The 20,424-nt window shown below is 46.2% G+C and overlaps 1 long non-coding RNA gene across 1 annotated transcript; it reads right to left on the bottom strand.

The window, feature by feature from the left end:
- Window positions 1-337: 337 nt before the first annotated feature.
- On the bottom strand, window positions 338-3,719 carry LOC139833488 (uncharacterized). Its single transcript, XR_011749329.1, has 3 exons — window positions 3,345-3,719; window positions 1,894-1,978; window positions 338-568 (listed from the first exon to the last, which is right to left on the bottom strand). It is a non-coding gene; the product is annotated as an uncharacterized lncRNA (long non-coding RNA).
- Between the last annotated feature and the right edge of the window lie 16,705 nt (window positions 3,720-20,424).

The following is a 20,424-nucleotide window of genomic DNA, read 5'->3' as shown; positions in this document are numbered from 1 at the left end:
AGAGCAACTGGCTCGACGGACTCGCACGTGGCCTACAGGAGGCACTTGCACGCCTCTGTGGACAGAACGTGGTGAGCATCCTCGCCTCTCGCTACGCCCACCTTGTGAGGCGTGATGCTGCGGGAGTGCCCATGGAGCTGCAGCCGCACCCGGAGTTGAGGCACCATGCTGAGTGTGGCGCCCCAAAACCGGTACCATGAGGATCCCAGCGAATCCGCCGAAATCCGCACGATATCGATTCTAGGAGACGCACCACCAAGCGCCTCGTATACGCCGAAGCATGCACGCGATGCGGGTGGAATCAATCACGAGCGGTAACATTACAACAGGATTACAATAGAGCCCACAAGATACATATATATTACAACAACGACTCCAACGAGTCAAGATACAAATAGATACAATACAAAGATCCAAATCATACAGAAGAGCGAATACATCCGAGTGCGGACAAGATACAAATTGGACTAAGAGTCCTGAAGATAAACGACGGCGTCCATAACCCTGCCCAGGCCAAGCCGGAAGGGTAACCTTGCTAGCGTCGTCTTCATCGAACATATCTTCATACCTGCCCGGTTATATCCCGTAGAAGCAGCAATAAGTACGGTTCGTACTTAACAAGACTTCAAGACGTATAAGCATTCGTCAACCAGTCATCCTTTGTACTTGAGGCACGCAGGGGACTTAGAGGACGCAAGAGAAACGTCATAGGCAATATGGTGGGGTTAAGCGGCAGCGCGCAAACACTAAAAACCTATAGAGACACTCTACAACAGTCGTCTATCAGAGAAGGTGAGAGAGCGTATAAACTAACAGTTCTATACTCTGCAAACATAACACAGGCGATGCGTTCCCCCCTCGCAAGGAAGTACTTACAAAAGGCACTCACACGGTTGTCAAGTTTTAACCATTTATTATTGAAGTTGTACTAACTTACTACGCAAGTTATTAGTATTGAAACGACGGGTATAAGTTGTCTATGGTCGAGTCATACAGCTCCAAGTCGTCCATAACCGCGGACGCGGCTTATCGATAAGATTTTACCCTGCAGGGGTGCCCAAATGTGCCCACACGCACGATCAACCCACTTGCGACAGGTGGATATCACGACTCGCACTCTCCTTCACGACAACAATGTCCAGGAAGCCACCTAACCAAGTTGAACCCGAATCGAAGTCCGGCCGTATCTCCGAAGCGGACCTAGCTGTTTGCGACAGCGTACTAGGTGGTTTAAACACACACTGGGGCGATAAACCACTTTGCAGCGGCTCCGCGACCTATACGTGCATACCAGAAACAAGGGATACAAGGCACCCAGGGGCTTCCCAAAGTAAATAAGTAACAGGCTGGCATGCACGCGAACAACAAAAGGTAAAACATTGCAAACTAGTTGTGGCCACTGGACAAAGCTGTAGATTCCGGCAGTGGTCGAGGGGAGACCCAGAAACATACCCACGTGTGGTTAGAGCGCTCAGTCTCGGAACAGATAACAAGAACTCGGGGTCCTAAGATATTTAGGAAACACAAGTGAGCCGTCATAAAACGAGCAACTGACCCACCGATGTCTCCGCTAACAACTATTAACAAGTAACCATGATATCCACAACAGATATATCCATAAACCATGTGTCATGTTCCCCAACAGATAACCCGATAAGATAGCAGTATCGGTAACGAGATATAAACAACACTAGCATGCACTACGACTCGCAAGGCAGACCCGATAACCAAACAATAGCTGTAGGTGGTTGGTGGAGGCAATATAGGCTGCTTGAGGTAACAAGTGGAAGGGACACGTGACAAGAACGCAACTCAAGGATAGCATGAGGGAGAAGGCAAAATAAAATAGGTGAGCGACTTCTGCAGGGGCAGGAGTATAAGGAAAATGCTTGCCTGTTAAAGGTTGCCGAGGAACATCCGGAGAACTTGACGTATCTCACAACACCACTTCGCGATCCTATCCGAGAAGAAGCAAATGCTGGAACAAGCAACAGATGCAAGTCTTACAACTACGGAAGAAGAACCAGCATGATCAAAATGATATGCATGACATGGCAAATATGATGCGGCGATGCAACTTAACCAAATTAATCGGAGTCGGAACCCCGGACAAGCAAATTAGGTTGGAGTTGCATCTTCTACCGTCAAAGTTAAGTGTTCATTAGCATGGCATAACATGGCAGGGGTGAGCTACTTCAATATTAAACGGAGCGGGGAATTCTTATCCGGTAATTCCAAAATACTCCGCGTTTATTTATTGGGTGCGATGCAACCTAACATGACACTACATGATGCCAGATGCAAACATGTATGTGGATAGCATATTTAGATTCCTCATAATTTTATGATCAAATTTCATATAAAACACTTTGCAAATAGAGCTACTGATTACAAGTTATAAAATAAAATAGATTGCATTTAGGAATTAGGAAGACTGTAACAGATATAGATGAAATGGCCGAATATCTGGGAGCAAAAAGGCTAGCACAGGGCTAATTTAAATGATTGGGTTGGATCCTGGGATCAACTGTCCGGGAGACAAGGAACAAGAAACAAGAAACAAGAAACAAGCCACAAGACTGAGCCGTTGCTGATTAAATAGCTTCTTGCTGAAAGCAAATTGAAGCAACCAGGGTCGTGACTGTTTTTGAAGCGAAGATGGAAGGTGCACAGTTTACTGACGAAACTGAAAGAAGAGACAGAGACAGGCCGGTGGCGGATGGATGGCAAGCAGCTAAGCACACATGCAGGCAGCTGGATCGATTGGTTGTTGATGTACAGCTAGCTGAACCAAGCACACAAGCAGGTCGATCGTTAGCTAGCTGGGACGTGAAAGATTAGCTAGCAACAAGAGTTGACAAAGGTTGCAAAACAAAAAGTGGTGCCTTGCGTTTGTTGAAAACAGATTTGTATGGACGTTTTTAGAAGCAAACACCAAAAACTTTTAGTTCCAGCCAGTGGAACTAGAACGTGTTAGTGATATGATCTGGGTGCATGTAGTTTTGAAAAGTCCTGAACAACAACAGGTGTCTGAACTGAAACAAAAACAAAGGAGAAAAAGGCTTGCCATCGTTTTTCCTGAAATATGATCCTGGACTGTCATGAAGAGGTGCAAGGAAACAACAACTGTGCTGCAGCTACGGGTTTATTTACAGGGAGCAGACAGGTAAACCGCATGTGCAGATAACTGAATATTGACACTAAAAACTGAAACTCACAGCAACAGCGACATCACCATGGGCGTGCGCTTGTTAAAGGGGCGTGCCCAGGTCAGGACAACGGCCATGGCGACGACTACTGCTACGGAACGAACAGGAAGAGGGTGGAGGTGAGGAGGTTCTCACCCAGGACGAAGATGGCGAGGCGCTCAAGCTCGGGGACGACGGAGATGAAGAAGAGGAAGCAGACGTGCTGGCTCCAGGAAAGAGACGAGGTCGAAGAAGGCGTCCTGGAGCTGCTCCGGCTTCGTGAACTCCGCGAGGAGGAAGATGAGGCCACGTGGGCTCCATCCCCGCGCTCAGTACGGCGAACGACGACGAGGAACGACGGCGCGGCGGCGATCTTTCTCAGGCGAAACTCTGTAACTTAATATGAAATCTCCCTGGTGTTTTTCTCTGAAGCAGCGTTTCATGGAGGAGGGGATGGAAGAGTCAGCGATGGCGGCGGGCAAGAGGAAGCAGGCAGCTAGGGTTGGGGGATTGATTTGGAGGGGAAGAGTGGACGAGGAAGATTCCCAGGCTCTCCTCGTGCTCCACCTCACGAAGGACAGCGACAGGACGAGGCTAACACTCACGCTCAGGTTTGGTTTGGGCTGGGTTAGGTTCAGTTTAGGATAGGATTCTGTTAGCACTTTTCTTCTTCTTTTGCTTAATTCTTGTTTTGAAATAAAACAGATTTAAACTGTTTTGAATTTGGACAGAGGTGAGAGAGTAGCAATTACAACCATTGCCAAAAACTTTGATACCAAAAATAAAATAGTTTTGTTTATTTGGGTTTTTGTTAAAAGAAAAGACAAGGGGTTTATATAGAAACCATATGACAGGGAAAAGAAAATAGTTTTTATTTAGAAATAATTTGTATTTGATAAAATATTGTGGATGATATGATGCATGATGACATGATGATGCAGAAAAGAAAAAAAAAACAAGCAATTCTATTTGGGGTATAACCCGGGGCCGTTACAATCGACACCACTAACAAGGGATCGCGCCCCGAGATCCCACGTCCAGGTACGGGGGAAGAGAGGTGAACTATCGGATCTTCTCGCGACGTGTCGATCTCCTCGACACCACTAACAAGAATTGTTGCTCCGGTAGGACGGTCGACACCACCAACAAGGGTTGTTGCTCACGTCGACGATGACAACTCCGGAGAAAGAGAGGAAGGAGTAACAGTCACATGGATCCACCAATTTCAATATAGCAAAGCAATGATAAGAGTAGTCGGTATGGTAGCTACTCCATCCCGCACCCAAAGCATTACTCGGTACACAAATAGGAGAATCATGCAATCCACTCCCGGAATTCAGATTGGCGATCTTGATAAGCGTTGTCAGCGAAGATTCGACGGGACCAAGGCACAAAGAATTGTAGGGAGATCACAGAAGCAAAGATGATGTCAACGGAGAAGAAAAAGGTTAGCCATCGTTGATGTTCTTCTGGCGGAAGGTCTTCAGAGATCGGTCCTATTAGGCAAAAGGCATAGAACGTCCAACCCACGTCGAAACCTAAGACTCGGAGAAACTTGGATAAGAGAGAAGACTCAAAACTCGCAAAGGTAAGAGGAGAAAGAAAAGAGGCAAGGAGAAAAATCAGAGCTAATCAGATCTATCCAACGAAGGTTTAGAAAATAGTTTTGACTCTCTAAACTCAACGACCATTGGCAAGGTTATCCTAAAGGCTGGACTATGGGGTATCGTCAACCTGATGCTCTGATACCAACTTGTGGACACGTGACAAGAACGCAACTCAAGGATAGCATGAGGGAGAAGGCAAAATAAAATAGGTGAGCGACTTCTGCAGGGGCAGGAGTATAAGGAAAATGCTTGCCTGTTAAAGGTTGCCGAGGAACATCCGGAGAACTTGACGTATCTCACAACACCACTTCGCGATCCTATCCGAGAAGAAGCAAATGCTGGAACAAGCAACAGATGCAAGTCTTACAACTACGGAAGAAGAACGAGCATGATCAAAATGATATGCATGACATGGCAAATATGATGCGGCGATGCAACTTAACCAAATTAATCGGAGTCGGAACCCCGGACAAGCAAATTAGGTTGGAGTTGCATCTTCTACCGTCAAAGTTAAGTGTTCATTAGCATGGCATAACATGGCAGGGGTGAGCTACTTCAATATTAAACGGAGCGGGGAATTCTTATCCGGTAATTCCAAAATACTCCGCGTTTATTTATTGGGTGCGATGCAACCTAACATGACACTACATGATGCCAGATGCAAACATGTATGTGGATAGCATATTTAGATTCCTCATAATTTTATGATCAAATTTCATATAAAACACTTTGCAAATAGAGCTACTGATTACAAGTTATAAAATAAAATAGATTGCATTTAGGAATTAGGAAGACTGTAACAGATATAGATGAAATGGCCGAATATCTGGGAGCAAAAGGCTAGCACAGGGCTAATTTAAATGATTGGGTTGGATCCTGGGATCAACTGTCCGGGAGACAAGGAACAAGAAACAAGCCACAAGACTGAGCCGTTGCTGATTAAATAGCTTCTTGCTGAAAGCAATTTGAAGCAACCAGGGTCGTGACTGTTTTTGAAGCGAAGATGGAAGGTGCACAGTTTACTGACGAAACTGAAAGAAGAGACAGAGACAGGCCGGTGGCGGATGGATGGCAAGCAGCTAAGCACACATGCAGGCAGCTGGATCAATTGGTTGTTGATGTACAGCTAGCTGAACCAAGCACACAAGCAGGTCGATCGTTAGCTAGCTGGGACGTGAAAGATTAGCTAGCAACAAGAGTTGACAAAGGTTGCAAAACAAAAAGTGGTGCCTTGCGTTTGTTGAAAACAGATTTGTATGGACGTTTTTAGAAGCAAACACCAAAAACTTTTAGTTCCAGCCAGTGGAACTAGAACGTGTTAGTGATATGATCTGGGTGCATGTAGTTTTGAAAAGTCCTGAACAACAACAGGTGTCTGAACTGAAACAAAAACAAAGGAGAAAAGGCTTGCCATCGTTTTTCCTGAAATATGATCCTGGACTGTCATGAAGAGGTGCAAGGAAACAACAACTGTGCTGCAGCTACGGGTTTATTTACAGGGAGCAGACAGGTAAACCGCATGTGCAGATAACTGAATATTGACACTAAAAACTGAAACTCACAGCAACAGCGACATCACCATGGGCGTGCGCTTGTTAAAGGGGCGTGCCCAGGTCAGGACAACGGCCATGGCGACGACTACTGCTACGGAACGAACAGGAAGAGGGTGGAGGTGAGGAGGTTCTCACCCAGGACGAAGATGGCGAGGCGCTCAAGCTCGGGGACGACGGAGATGAAGAAGAGGAAGCAGACGTGCTGGCTCCAGGAAAGAGACGAGGTCGAAGAAGGCGTCCTGGAGCTGCTCCGGCTTCGTGAACTCCGCGAGGAGGAAGATGAGGCCACGTGGGCTCCATCCCCGCGCTCAGTACGGCGAACGACGACGAGGAACGACGGCGCGGCGGCGATCTTTCTCAGGCGAAACTCTGTAACTTAATATGAAATCTCCCTGGTGTTTTTCTCTGAAGCAGCGTTTCATGGAGGAGGGGATGGAAGAGTCAGCGATGGCGGCGGGCAAGAGGAAGCAGGCAGCTAGGGTTGGGGGATTGATTTGGAGGGGAAGAGTGGACGAGGAAGATTCCCAGGCTCTCCTCGTGCTCCACCTCACGAAGGACAGCGACAGGACGAGGCTAACACTCACGCTCAGGTTTGGTTTGGGCTGGGTTAGGTTCAGTTTAGGATAGGATTCTGTTAGCACTTTTCTTCTTCTTTTGCTTAATTCTTGTTTTGAAATAAAACAGATTTAAACTGTTTTGAATTTGGACAGAGGTGAGAGAGTAGCAATTACAACCATTGCCAAAAACTTTGATACCAAAAATAAAATAGTTTTGTTTATTTGGGTTTTTGTTAAAAGAAAAGACAAGGGGTTTATATAGAAACCATATGACAGGGAAAAGAAAATAGTTTTTATTTAGAAATAATTTGTATTTGATAAAATATTGTGGATGATATGATGCATGATGACATGATGATGCAGAAAAGAAAAAAAAACAAGCAATTCTATTTGGGGTATAACCCGGGGCCGTTACACTGAGCACCTGGACTTCATGCTCTACCAAACTCAGAGGGACCTCGACGCCACTCGCGCTTACGCGAACCAGACTCATGCTCACATCATCGAGCAGGGTGAGGCGATCAAGCTACTCAACAACGACCGCAAGAGCCTTCGCCAGCAGCGTGCCAAGAAGGACGCTACGATTCGCCGCCTTCGCGCCCGGATCACGTCACTTGAGGCCACTGTCAAGGCCCAGGAGGATCAGATTCGTCAGCTGGAGGATGACGATGGAGGCATCGATATTCAGGGAGGAGACGCCTTTCTGAGCGATGACAACGACTTTGAGGAGGACGAGAACACCGAGGAGGAGGACTACGAGTTCCTGGAGGCAGGACCTGACGACTACGTCCCGATCGATGTCGATGATGAGGAGTAGTTGCACTAGTTCACTTATAGTAGGTGTGAGTTGTATCCCGTCCCTTGTATCGTAGCATGAGAATGGTTCTTAAAACCATTGGAGTATGTGTGTAGTTTGTACTATATGTTGCATGAATGAATGAATGTTATGTTTGTCATGAAAAGAGTACAAGTTTTCAAATGTTTTTCAAACTTAACCAAAATGAACCATAGAATGTTCCCTCTTATCTCATAATCTTCTACATCTTCAGATGGCCCCTCCGAATCGCACCAACGACGCAATGCTGCAACTTCTGCAAACCATGCTTGCAGACCGGGAAACCGAAAGAGCCGAGCGCCAAGCCAACCTCATCGCCTTGCAGAACATCGCCAACCAAGGCCAGGGAAATCATGACCACCCCGGATCCAAACTCAAGAACTTCCAAAACACCAACCCTCCGGTGTTTAGCAAGACCGAGGAGCCCCTCGACGCCGACGATTGGCTCCAGACTATGGAGAACAATCTTGAGGTAGCCGGAGTGGAAGCCAACGAGAAGGTGTTGTTCGCCACTCACTATCTTTCTGGACCAGCCCGCGCTTGGTGGACAAGCACCCGTGCCATGAACGGAGGTCAATTCATGACTTGGGAGGATTTCAAACTCAAGTTCAGCAAGTACCATGTACCCCCGGGTCTTATCAAGAAGATGAGGGATGAATTCCGTGAGCTGAAACAAGGTCGCATGACGGTGGTTGAATACCGCGACAAGTTTCTCACCTTGTCAAGGTATGCCCCTGATGAGACCGACACCGTTGAGAAGAGGAAGGAGAGATTCCTGAACGGACTGCATGATGAGATGCAGACTGTCCTCGTCAACATCCCCTTCGCCGACCTCGAAGCCCTTGTTGACTCCACCATCCAGATGGAGGGCAAGTTAAACCAAGCTAATGAGAACCGCAAGCGCTGCATGGCCAATCAGAGTGGATCAAGCCACCCCCAAAAGTTTTGCCCTAGCTCAAGCGGAGGTTTCACTCCGAGAAACAACAAACCCCAGATGCAGAACTCTTGCCCCGGTTATCAGAACCGGAGTGGGGGAAACTCCAAGCCAGGAGGCTACAACAACACCAACACCAACACCACTCCCAGAACCGGAAGCAATGCCGTTCCCGTTGCGAACAAGCAAGACGAGAGCACTATCACTTGTTATGAGTGTGGTGTAGTGGGGCACTACTCCAACGAGTGTCCCAAGCGTCTTGCCAAGCTCGCCGGCAACACCGCTGCACCTGCTCAGCAGCAACGCCGTGTCTCCACCGGCAAGAAGTTCGCCCCCAACAACCCCAACAACCGCAACGGCCGCCTCTACCACATGAACGCCGAAGAAGCCCAGGAAGCACCAGATGTTGTGCTGGGTATGTTTTCTGTCAACCACATCCCTGCTAGAGTGTTGTTTGATTCTGGAGCATCTCATTCCTTTGTCACCGAAGACTTTGCATCAACAAGTAAAATTCAACCCCTCAGTTTGAAGCATGTTATGATAGTTCAAATCCCCGGATCAACCACCAAAGCCAGAAAATTTTGCAAAAATGTGCCAATCAAAATCCATGATGTAGATTTCTTTGCAAATCTAATCATACTTGGAACCAAAGGTTTGGAAGTTGTCCTAGGAATGGACTGGATGTCCAAGCACAATGGATTGATAGACTGTGCCAAGAAAGCCATAACCATGACTAGCAGCACCGGTATCGTAGTTGAGCATGTCTCTGAAAAACTACCCAGAAAATTTACCTGCAACCAAAGTGTATCCAAGCCAACTCTGGATCAAATCAGGGTCGTGTGTCGCTACCCTGATGTGTTTCCGGATGATCTACCCGGTATGCCCCCGGATCGGGATATCGAGTTTATCATCGAGTTAATCCCCGGAACTGGACCCATCGCCCAGAGAGCCTACAGCATGAACGCAACCGAGCTTGTGGAGCTGAAGAAGCAAATAGATGACATGTTAGCCAAAGGTTTGATTAGACCAAGTGCATCCCCCTGGAGATCCCCCGTCTTGTTTGTCGACAAGAAAGATGGTGCAAATCGTTTATGCACGGACTATCGTAAGCTTAACGATGTCACCATCAAAAACAAATACCCCTTACCCAAGATCGAAGACTTGTTCGACCAACTCACCGGATCCCGAGTTTTCTCCAAGATTGATCTTAGAACTGGATACCACCAACTGAAGATCCGAGCCACCGACATTCCAAAAACTGCCTTTACCACCAGATATGGGTTGTATGAGTACAACGTCATGTCGTTTGGACTGACCAATGCCCCCGCTTATTTCATGAATCTCATGAATAAGATCTTCATGAACTTTTTGGACAAATTTTTCATTGTGTTCATCGACGACATCCTCGTCTACTCCAAGTCCGAAGAGGAACATGAACAGCATTTGGAGATTGTCCTAGAAACCCTTAGACAGCACAAGTTGTATGCCAAGTTTAGCAAGTGCGAGTTTTGGCTGGAAGAAGTGGGATTCTTGGGACATATCTTGTCTGCAGGAGGAATTGCCGTAGATCCCGCCAAAATCAAAACTGTTATGGAATGGAAAGCCCCAACCACACAAACCGAGGTCCGCGCTTTTCTTGGATTAGCCGGATATTACCGCAGATTTGTAGAAGGTTTTTCGAGCATCGCTCGACCAATGACCCAACTGCTGAAAAAGGACAGAAAGTTTGAGTGGACCGACAAGTGCGAAGAGAGCTTTCAACAGCTCAAGAGTAGACTGACAACAGCCCCAATCCTAATCATGCCAGATATCGCAAAGCCCTTTGATGTATATTGCGACGCCTCCAAGACTGGACTTGGATGCGTGCTTATGCAAGAAGGCAAGGTTGTATCCTACCTTTCAAGACAACTCAAGCAACATGAACAGAACTACCCAACCCACGACCTCGAACTTGCAGCCGTGGTCTTAGCCCTGAAAGTTTGGCGTCATTACCTCATGGGTAATCAATGCGAGATCTACTCCGACCACAAAAGCCTCAAATACATATTCACCCAGAAAGAGTTGAACATGAGACAACGCCGATGGATCGAACTGATCAAGGATTACGACATGGAGATTCACTACCACCCCGGCAAGGCCAATGTGGTAGCGGATGCTTTGAGTCGACTGCCGTGCCAGTTGAACTCCATGCTCGCAACCGAACAGCCCAGCTTGCACCAAGAGTTTGAACAGTTCAGTCTTGAACTTGTTAGTGAAGGATTCCTAGCCAGCATAGAACTGCAACCCACCTTGGTTGGTCAGATCAAGGAAGCCCAGAAAGACAACGCTAGCATTGACGGAATCAAGAAACAGATAGCCGCAGGAAAAGCCCCCGGATTCACCGTAGACGAAGCCGGAGTGCTTTGGTACAAAGAACGTCTCTGCGTACCATCGGACTCTGACTTGAAACAAGTCATCCTGCAAGAAGCCCATGACACCCTTTATTCAATCCACCCCGGAGGTACCAAGATGTACCAGGACCTGAAAGAACAATTTTGGTGGCACGGAATGAAGAGAGAGATCGGTAGCTATATCGCTAAGTGTGACATCTGTCAGAGAGTTAAGGCAGAACATCAACGACCCGTCGGACTGTTACAACCCCTCCAGATTCCGGAATGGAAATGGGACTCCGTAGGAATGGACTTTATCACCGGACTGCCCAAATCCAGCAAAGGCAATGATTCAATATGGGTAGTGGTCGATAGATTGACCAAAGTCGCCCATTTCATCGCCGTCAAAACCACCTATCAAGGCCCCAAGTTAGCTGAACTTTACATCTCCAGAATAGTCGCTCTGCACGGAACCCCCAAATCGATAGTGTCAGATAGAGGATCCCAGTTCACCTCAAGGTTCTGGCAGAAAGTGCATGAAGGACTAGGCACTCGCCTAAATTTCAGCACCGCCTATCACCCTCAGACCGATGGACAGACTGAGAGAGTAAACCAGATACTGGAAGACATGCTTAGAGCATGCGTACTGGAATACAGATCCAAGTGGGAAGACTGCCTACCTTACGCAGAATTCTCTTACAACAATAGTTACCAAGCCAGCCTACAGATGGCCCCCTTTGAAGCCTTGTACGGAAGGAAGTGCCGTACCCCCCTGAACTGGTCAGAAGTCGGAGAAAGCCAAGTTTTCGGCACAGATGTTCTTCGTGAAGCCGAAGAGAAAGTCCACAAGATCTGCGAGTACCTCAAGACTGCGCAATCCAGACAGAAGAGCTACGCCGACAAGAGACGTCGGGAGATGACCTTTGAGATCGGAGACTTCGTCTATCTCAAAGTATCCCCCTTGAAAGGAATGCAAAGGTTCCAACTGAAAGGAAAGCTTGCACCCCGCTATGTCGGACCTTTCCAAGTCCTTAGCCACCGAGGTGAAGTATCTTATCAACTGGAGTTGCCTGAAGAAATGTCGGCTGTGCACGACGTGTTTCACATCTCACTTCTCCGGAAGTGCCTTGAAGTCCCGGAGAAGACCGAAGTGTTCAAGAACATCGATCACAGATCGGTGGATATCAACAAGGATCTGACTTACCGCGAAGTGCCGATTCGCATCCTGGAAGAAGCTTACCGAACCACCCGCACCCGAAGCATCAAGTTTCTGAAGATTCAGTGGAGCAATCATACTGAGGATGAAGCCACATGGGAACGCGAAGACTTCATGAAGAAGGAGTACCCAGATCTCTTTAGTACCTAACTTTCTTTTCGATCTCGGGACGAGATCTTTTGTAAGGGGGAAGGGTTTGTAACACCCCAAATTTCAATAAAAAGAAAGTTGGAGAATTCCAGAAAGCAAATTTTCAAACCAACAAAAACTTTTCTATTTGCATATAGTACCATGCATAGGACTTGTGCATTTGAGTGATATGCCATGATGATTGCTTTTACTTGTATTTGATATGCTCTAAAACCCTAGTGTGATCATATGAAGATCACCAACCAAATAAAACAAAGAGGAAGAAATTCCATAATTTGAAAAACCCTAAAAACCCTAACATATGCTTTATGGCATTTTATAAATTTTGACCCTAGACCTATTTGGTCTTCACCATTAGTTGAATAAGGTTATTAAACACTTATTACAACTTTTGGAATCAAAGTTTCACAATTCAAATGAAATTCAAACACAATTCCCACTCACATATGATAATGGTCATTTTTGACAATTATAGTCTGATCACCACCTTGAGCCCCTGCAATTCAATTTTCCCAAACCAATTCTTGCTAACTCTTTGCACCATTTCAAAGTCAACATCAAGGTGAACAACTTTGATGAAGATCCCCCTGCCAAATTCATCTTTGATCAATAGCTATGCTCATCCAAAGTTGCAACATTTTAACAAGTGGAACAATCTCACACTTGTCAATTTTTGCAATTCTTGAATTCTACTTTTTCCACCACCACCTCATATCACCTCTGGTCATTTACAACTATTACCAACACTCACATTTCAAAAACTTTCACCTTTTGAATTAATTCAAATTTGGACAAATTTGCCATTTTCCAAATATGGCACTATTTGCACTATTTGCAAATAGTGATCTAACCTAACCCTAACTACCCCATTAGCTCCCTATTGGTCCCCTGGTTCCCTCTAACCATGATTGAGGCATAGTAGCCCTAGGAGAGAGGAGGAGCAAGGCTAGACATGGCCATGCCGGCCATGCCGCCCAACCCGACAACCTCCCCCTCTCCTCCTTCACTCTCTGCCCTGGCCACCGTGCCATTGATCGCCACCGCACCTCCCTAGTGCCGCCTAGCACCGCCCTGGTCGAGGAGGAGCTCGACAACGCCCGGACGACGCGCGCCCAAACCTGCCCTGGATTCCGCTCGCGTCGCGACCATGCGCGCCATGGACGCGCACTGGCCACGCGCCGCGCAGCCACCTCGCTCACGCCCTGGACCCCCTCTCTTCACCAAGCACACCGCCGTGACACCTCAGCCGCGCCAGACACGCGCCCAGCCCCAACCCGTGACCGCCGGCGCCGGAGACGATGACTTGTTCCCGTAAACGCCGCGGCCATCGTGGAAGAAATGCGACCGACCCAGGAGCCGCCCGACCAAGCCAACACCACCCCTAGCTTCGCCTGGACGAGGAGAACCCGACAGCGCCCTCGCCTAGCCCAACCGCTTGCCGGAATCGCCGCGAGCATGTCGACCTCGCCGCAGCCCTCACGGTCACTCGCTCGCCTATAAAAGGAGAGCTCCGTTCGTCGAATTGAGCACACCAGCACAATCCCCTCTTCTCACTCGACCGCCTGAGCCACTCCACCATCAACATTCGCCGCCGTAGCCACCCAATCGCCACCTCACTGCCGACGGACGCCGCGGAAGCTCGCCGCCGATTGAAGCCGACCCAGGAGTTGCCGCCGGTACCCGTCGACTCGCTGTCGTCCACACCTTCACCGCGCACACTGCCAACCTTAGTTGGAGCCGCGGTGAGCTCTCCGACCCCCTACCCTCGCCGCCAACCTCTCTGCCTCTCGCCGGAGAAGACGACGCACCAGCGCCGTCCGATCTGATTCTAATCCTACGCCCCACACTGATTCATACCGATTCGGGTTTTAAGAGAGACTGACGAGTGGCCCCCACCCTGTCAGCAGGCCCGCGCGCACTGGATGCGTTGGTGGGCCGTTTCTGCCTTTTTCAAACCGTTTCGGCCCAGTTAGTTTCCCGCCGGCCTTTTTAATTCAAACTGAGTTTAATTAATTCAAATGAATTTCAATACTGCCCAAACTTTGAAATTCAATATTTTCAAATTGGCTAAACCAAATTTAGTGAATTTTATGTTGTTAGAAAGCCACTGAAATTCTCTACAACATGCCACTGGCCCCATGGTCAGATTCTTTGTAGAATAAATATGATAAAAATAACAAGACAGGGACTTTTCCCTATTCAAATAATTCTTAAAAATCAACCAAAATAGATATTAAGTTAATTCCAACTCTAATAGCTCACATTTGACTTACACTAATTGTTTATGCAATAAAATGGTGTGGTCACTTTGCATGATCATGCCATGGTTTAATGAATGGATATTTTGACTAGTTTAACTAGTTGATATTGTCCAAAACAATTAAAGTTAAATTGTGTGAAGTCTTACACTTCATTTAAACTTGTCTCACATGGATTCATGGGATGTTTGGACCCCTGGTCCCAAACTCTCTTATATGAATTACTTGAGATTTAAATCAAATGTAGTGTTAATTTAAATGGTATGAGGTGATCCACCTCATTTAAATCATTTTCCCAAATGATGATGATGATGAACATTTGACTTGGGTCAATATGAGTTCATCCATGATTGTTGGAGAAATTAAATCTTAAGAAGATTTCAATGAGAGGAAATTATTTCTCAAGAACCCTATGGAAACTATCATTTACATATGGAATACAAAGAAGTGAATTCTATTTAAACCCCACAACCCATGCACCCTAGTTTATTTACTTGTGTGTATAGAGTAGTTTGTGTGTTCTATGTGATGTATGGAATAGCCATTGAATTAGTGAGTAATTATACTCGTATTCAAATTTAGACGGTAGCACCGGAGAGTACGCCGAAGAAGAAGGTTGCTACCAAGAGGAGGAGGAGGAACAGTTTGAGAACTACCAAGGCAAGCTAATATTCTTGCAAAGTGCAAAGCCCCTTGGGACAAGGCACCATGTTTCTTACCTTTTCTTATATGAACCCATCCCAAGTTTTTACTTTACAAGTTTTTACTTGTTTTCTAAATGAGTTACTTTTATAGTTAACTTTGGTCAAAGTACAAGTTGATTACTAGAGTAGTGAGTTAGTCTTCCCCAAGCAAAGCAAGTTAGCACCCCTCATGAATTAGAGCTAGTGCTAATGAATTAAAACTTGACTACTCTAGATGGGAACAATGTGAATTTGAAGGATTTTTGAAACCTTGGAATGAAGATGCATTCCATTGAATGATTTTTGAAGGTGAATATGAACAAGAGAAGATGGTGATTTTTGATAAACAATGATGTTGGTTTGAATGCGATACCTTTCCAATTCTTAAGTACCCCCACAATACCTGATTATGGGTAGGGCTTAACTGGAAGTTTATGCGTCTTAGTATGGGTTCCCTCTAAACAAGCGTCATCGGGGTTATGCCGAAAGCTGCCTCTACAACAAAAGAAACGATATGATATGATGCGAAATGAGGTGAATGTCCGGCCCAAGCCCTGTGCAGTTCCCGGGTTATTTGTCCCTGTCTTCACTGGGAGGCCAAGCTCATGGGGAGAGGTGCTCATACTAGGATTCGTAAGTGAAAGGTTATGGTTGATGATCCGCGTACTGTGTTACGATGATTCGGGGAAATCCCGACGGATGAAATCAAATGTTGTGGCACAAGTGTGCAACCTCTGCAGAGTGTAAACCTATTCGAATAGCCGCGTCCACGGTTACGGACGGTTGGAAAGGCCATACAGTTTCCGATATCATATCTTTGAAAATGATGTTGAAAAGGATGATGGTGAAATGACTTGTGGTGGATTGAATTGAAATCACCACTTGAATGGTGGGAATGACACTAATGTTCCCACTTGAGTTAGTTAGCACTTGAATAAGCTTTTCTCAAACTTTGTGAACTAAAACTAGCTTTATGCAAATAAACTAGAGCTTAGCAAACCATACTAGAATGTCTAGCACTTACATTAGTATTAGTTTGCGAGTACTCAACGTACTCACGGCTTTGTCCCTGGCTATTCAAATGGCCAGAGTATGAAGATGACCAAGGAGATGACCAGCAGGACGCCTACGACAACTAAGCGCCTTTCGACGTCAAGCGTTGGCCTGTGGACTAGAGAGTCCTTGTATCTTACGCTTCCGCTATGTTGAACTATGAACTTGTGTTTGTTCGTTGATCAATAGATCAACTCTTCGTGTAATATGGATCATGAGATTCCAATTTGTAAGACTTATGGTTTGTAATGAATGATGACTGTGATACTTAACTATTATGCCTCGCAACAACAATATTCCTGGGATTGCGATGTATGACATAATAGGCATTCGGACTTAAAAATCCGGGTGTTGACAGCATGAGGCTTGCAACTTGTAAGATATAATTTACATAACTCATATGCTTTATTACTACCGTTGACAAAATTGTTTCATGTTTTCAAAATCAAAGCTCTAGCACAAATATAGCAATCGATGCTTTTCCTCTTTGAAGGACCTTTCTTTTACTTTTATGTTGAGTCAGTTCACCTATTTCTCTCCACCTCAAGAAGCAAACACTTGTGTGAACTGTGCATTGATTCCTACATACTTGCATATTGCACTTGTTATATTACTCTATGTTGACAATATCCATGAGATATACATGTTATAAGTTGAAAGCAACCGCTGAAACTTAATCTTCCTTTGTGTTGCTTCAATGCTTCTACTATGAATTATTGCTTTATGAGTTAACTCTTATGCAAGACTTATTGATGCTTGTCTTGAAGTATTATTCATGAAAAGTCTTTGCTATATGATTCACTTGTTTACTCAAGTCATATATATTGTTTTGATCGCTGCATTCACTACATGTATGATCAAGGTTATGATGGCATGTCACTCCAGAAATTATCTTTGTTATCGTTTTACCTGCTCGGGACGAGCAGAACTAAGCTTGGGGATGCTGATACGTCTCCGACGTATCTATAATTTCTTGTGTTCCATGCCACATTATTGATGATATCTATATGTTTTATGCACACTTTATGTCGTATTTGTGCATTTTCTGGAACTAACCTATTAACAAGATGCCGAAGTGCCAGTTGCTGTTTTCTGCTGTTTTTGGTTTCAGAAATCCTAGTAAAGAAATATTCTCGGAATTGGACGAAATGAACGCCCAGGGTCCTATTTTGCCACGAAGCTTCCAGAAGACCGAAGAGGAGATGAAGTGGGGCCACGAGGTGGCCAAACCATAGGGCGGCGCGGCCCAGGCCTTGGCCGCGCCGACCTATAGTGTGGGCCCCTCGTGTGGCCCCCTGACCTGCCCTTCCGCCTACAAATAGCCTTCATCGCGAAACCCCCAGTACCGAGAGCCACGATACGGAAAACCTTACTGAGACGCCGCCGCCGCCAATCCCATCTCGGGGGATTCTGGAGATCTCCTCCGGCACCCTGCCGGAGAGGGGATTCATCTCCCGGAGGACTCTTCACCGCCATGGTCGCCTCCGGAGTGATGAGTGAGTAGTTCACCCCTGGACTATGGGTCCATAGCAGTAGCTAGATGGTTGTCTTCTCCTCATTGTGCTTCATTGTTGGATCTTGTGAGCTGCCTAACATGATCAAGATCATCTATCTGTAATACTATATGTTGTGTTTGTCGGGATCCGATGGATAGAGAATACTATGTTATGTTAATTATCAAGTTATTACCTATGTGTTGTTTATGATCTTGCATGCTCTCCGTTATTAGTAGAGGCTCTGGCCAAGTAGATGCTTGTAACTCCAAGAGGGAGTATTTATGCTCGATAGTGGGTTCATGTCTCCGTGAATCTGGGGAAGTGACAGAAATCTCTAAGATTATGGATGTGCTGTTGCCACTAGGGATAAAACATTGGTGCTATGTTCGAGGATGTAGTTACTGATTACATTACGCGCAATACTTAATGCAATTGTCTGTTGTTAGCAACTTAATGGAGGGTTCGGATGATAACCTGAAGGTGGACTTTTTAGGCATAGATGCATGCTGGATAGCGGTCTATGTACTTTGTCGTAATGCCCAATTAAATCTCACTATATTTATCATGACATGTATGTGCATTGTTATGCCCTCTATATTTGTCAATTGCCCGACTGTAATTTGTTCACCCAACATGCTTTCATCTTATGGGAGAGACACCTCTAGTGAACTGTGGACCCCGGTCCTATTCTTTACATCGCATACAATCTACTGCAATACTTGTTTTACTGTTTTCTGCAAACAATCATCTTCCACACAATACGGTTAATCCTTTGTTACAGCAAGCCGGTGAGATTGACAACCTCACTGTTTCGTTGGGGCAAAGTACTTTGGTTGTGTTGTGCAGGTTCCACGTTGGCGCCGGAATCTCTGGTGTTGCGCCGCACTACATCCCGCCGCCATCAACCTTCAACGTGCTTCTTGACTCCTACTGGTTCGATTAAACCTTGGTTTCTTACTGAGGGAAACTTGCCGCTGTGCGCATCACACCTTCCTCTTGGGGTTCCCAACGGACGTGTCAACTACACGCATCAGTGTGTCCAATGTAACTGAGGCTACCTCTTTTTTTCGAGCCCATATTATCATGCATGATTTTTTGTTCACTCTCTCTTCCATCATCGTTGCAATTGACTCCGTGTTTTTTGCACGATCTTTGGTGCTACGTGACAGGTGCAGAGCAGCGACGTCGACAGCGACGATGAGTCCTTCCACACCAAGACTCGTCACGTCCTCAGGAGGCTGCAGTCCGGCCATTTCGATGGCCCCTTTGCTCGAGGCATTTACAAGTTCCCCTTCTGCAACAGGAAGCTCCGCGCCACCGACTTCAACTCCCTGGTGAACCATGCTGAATCCATTGGCAGATGTGGCGCTAGAGTTGGAACGACCGTGAACGTGCATGCGTTCGTGGCCAAACACAAAGCACTTGGGATTCACCTGCGCAACCTCCAAGCGAGTCACAGGCGCTACCTGGAGGCGTTGAACGTGCCTACTGCACTCTCTGTATGTGACTGCTCTATCTGTAGAGCAGCTTAAATTCATATAAAATGTAGCTTATGTTGTATCTATCGGTACTACTTTTGGATCTGTCGTGAATATATCTATGCTATGTTGGTTGCTGTATGCAGCTTATCCTATATTTTCTCTCTGGATTTGTGCCCTAGATTTCCTACCTGATTGGGTAAAAACGAAGGCATAAAGAAATGAATGGCGTTAAAAAACAGAACGAGAAGCTGCTCTAGATTTGCTACCAATTTGTGCTATCAAATATGAATGAGATCGAGCGAGAGAGAGGAAAAAGGTACATTGAAAACTGCTAATCTGGACGAAAGAGACAGAAACCACTCGTGCCCCCGTCCCGGACCCACACGGCTCCACACGTTACGGTCCCACACGCTACGGCCACACAAACACGGTCTCGTCCTGTCCCACGTTGTCCCTTCCTACCAGCCCCACACGACGCGACCCCACAAACGACACGACCCCACTCGTCAGCACGGAACGGTCAACTTAACGGATTCCTTCCGTCCGAGCTCCTTCTGCGGGTTACAGCCAAGGGCTTGGGGAAAACTGAGGAAAAACTAAGGAGCTGGGGAAAACTGAGTACAACTAAGGACCTGTGGGCATGCAAATAGAAATCCCCAAAAATTTAATGTAACTTGAGGTCACTAAGACTTATCTGTGATGGGTTCAATCTCTCTGGCGTATGCTACTTGGAACATACTCACTGAGTAGTACTGATGCACATATGGATGAAAGTTTGTATTTGTCGTCCCTATAAGAAATGCAAGTGCATGATTGCACGGCTGCACGATGTGCTGCCATTCTAGGCAAGTGCACTCTCGACTACCTATCTTCACAACATGTCTAAGATTATTCGTGTTCGTGTTCTTAACCTCACAACTTTCTCTTGTTGATATTCCAACATCGAAATGATCAAGTTCTCTGGTCCTATTATTTATTTATTGAATGATAGCAGGTAGTATATTTCCAATGAGAATTTTCCCAAGCTCTCTCTGCCAATGAAAA

This window comes from Lolium perenne, chromosome 7, assembly GCF_019359855.2.
Source record: "Lolium perenne isolate Kyuss_39 chromosome 7, Kyuss_2.0, whole genome shotgun sequence".
In the NCBI taxonomy this organism is placed as follows: Eukaryota; Viridiplantae; Streptophyta; class Magnoliopsida; order Poales; family Poaceae; genus Lolium; species Lolium perenne.
Note: the sequence above shows the minus strand (reverse complement) of the source record. Positions and strands in the feature narration are given on the sequence as shown.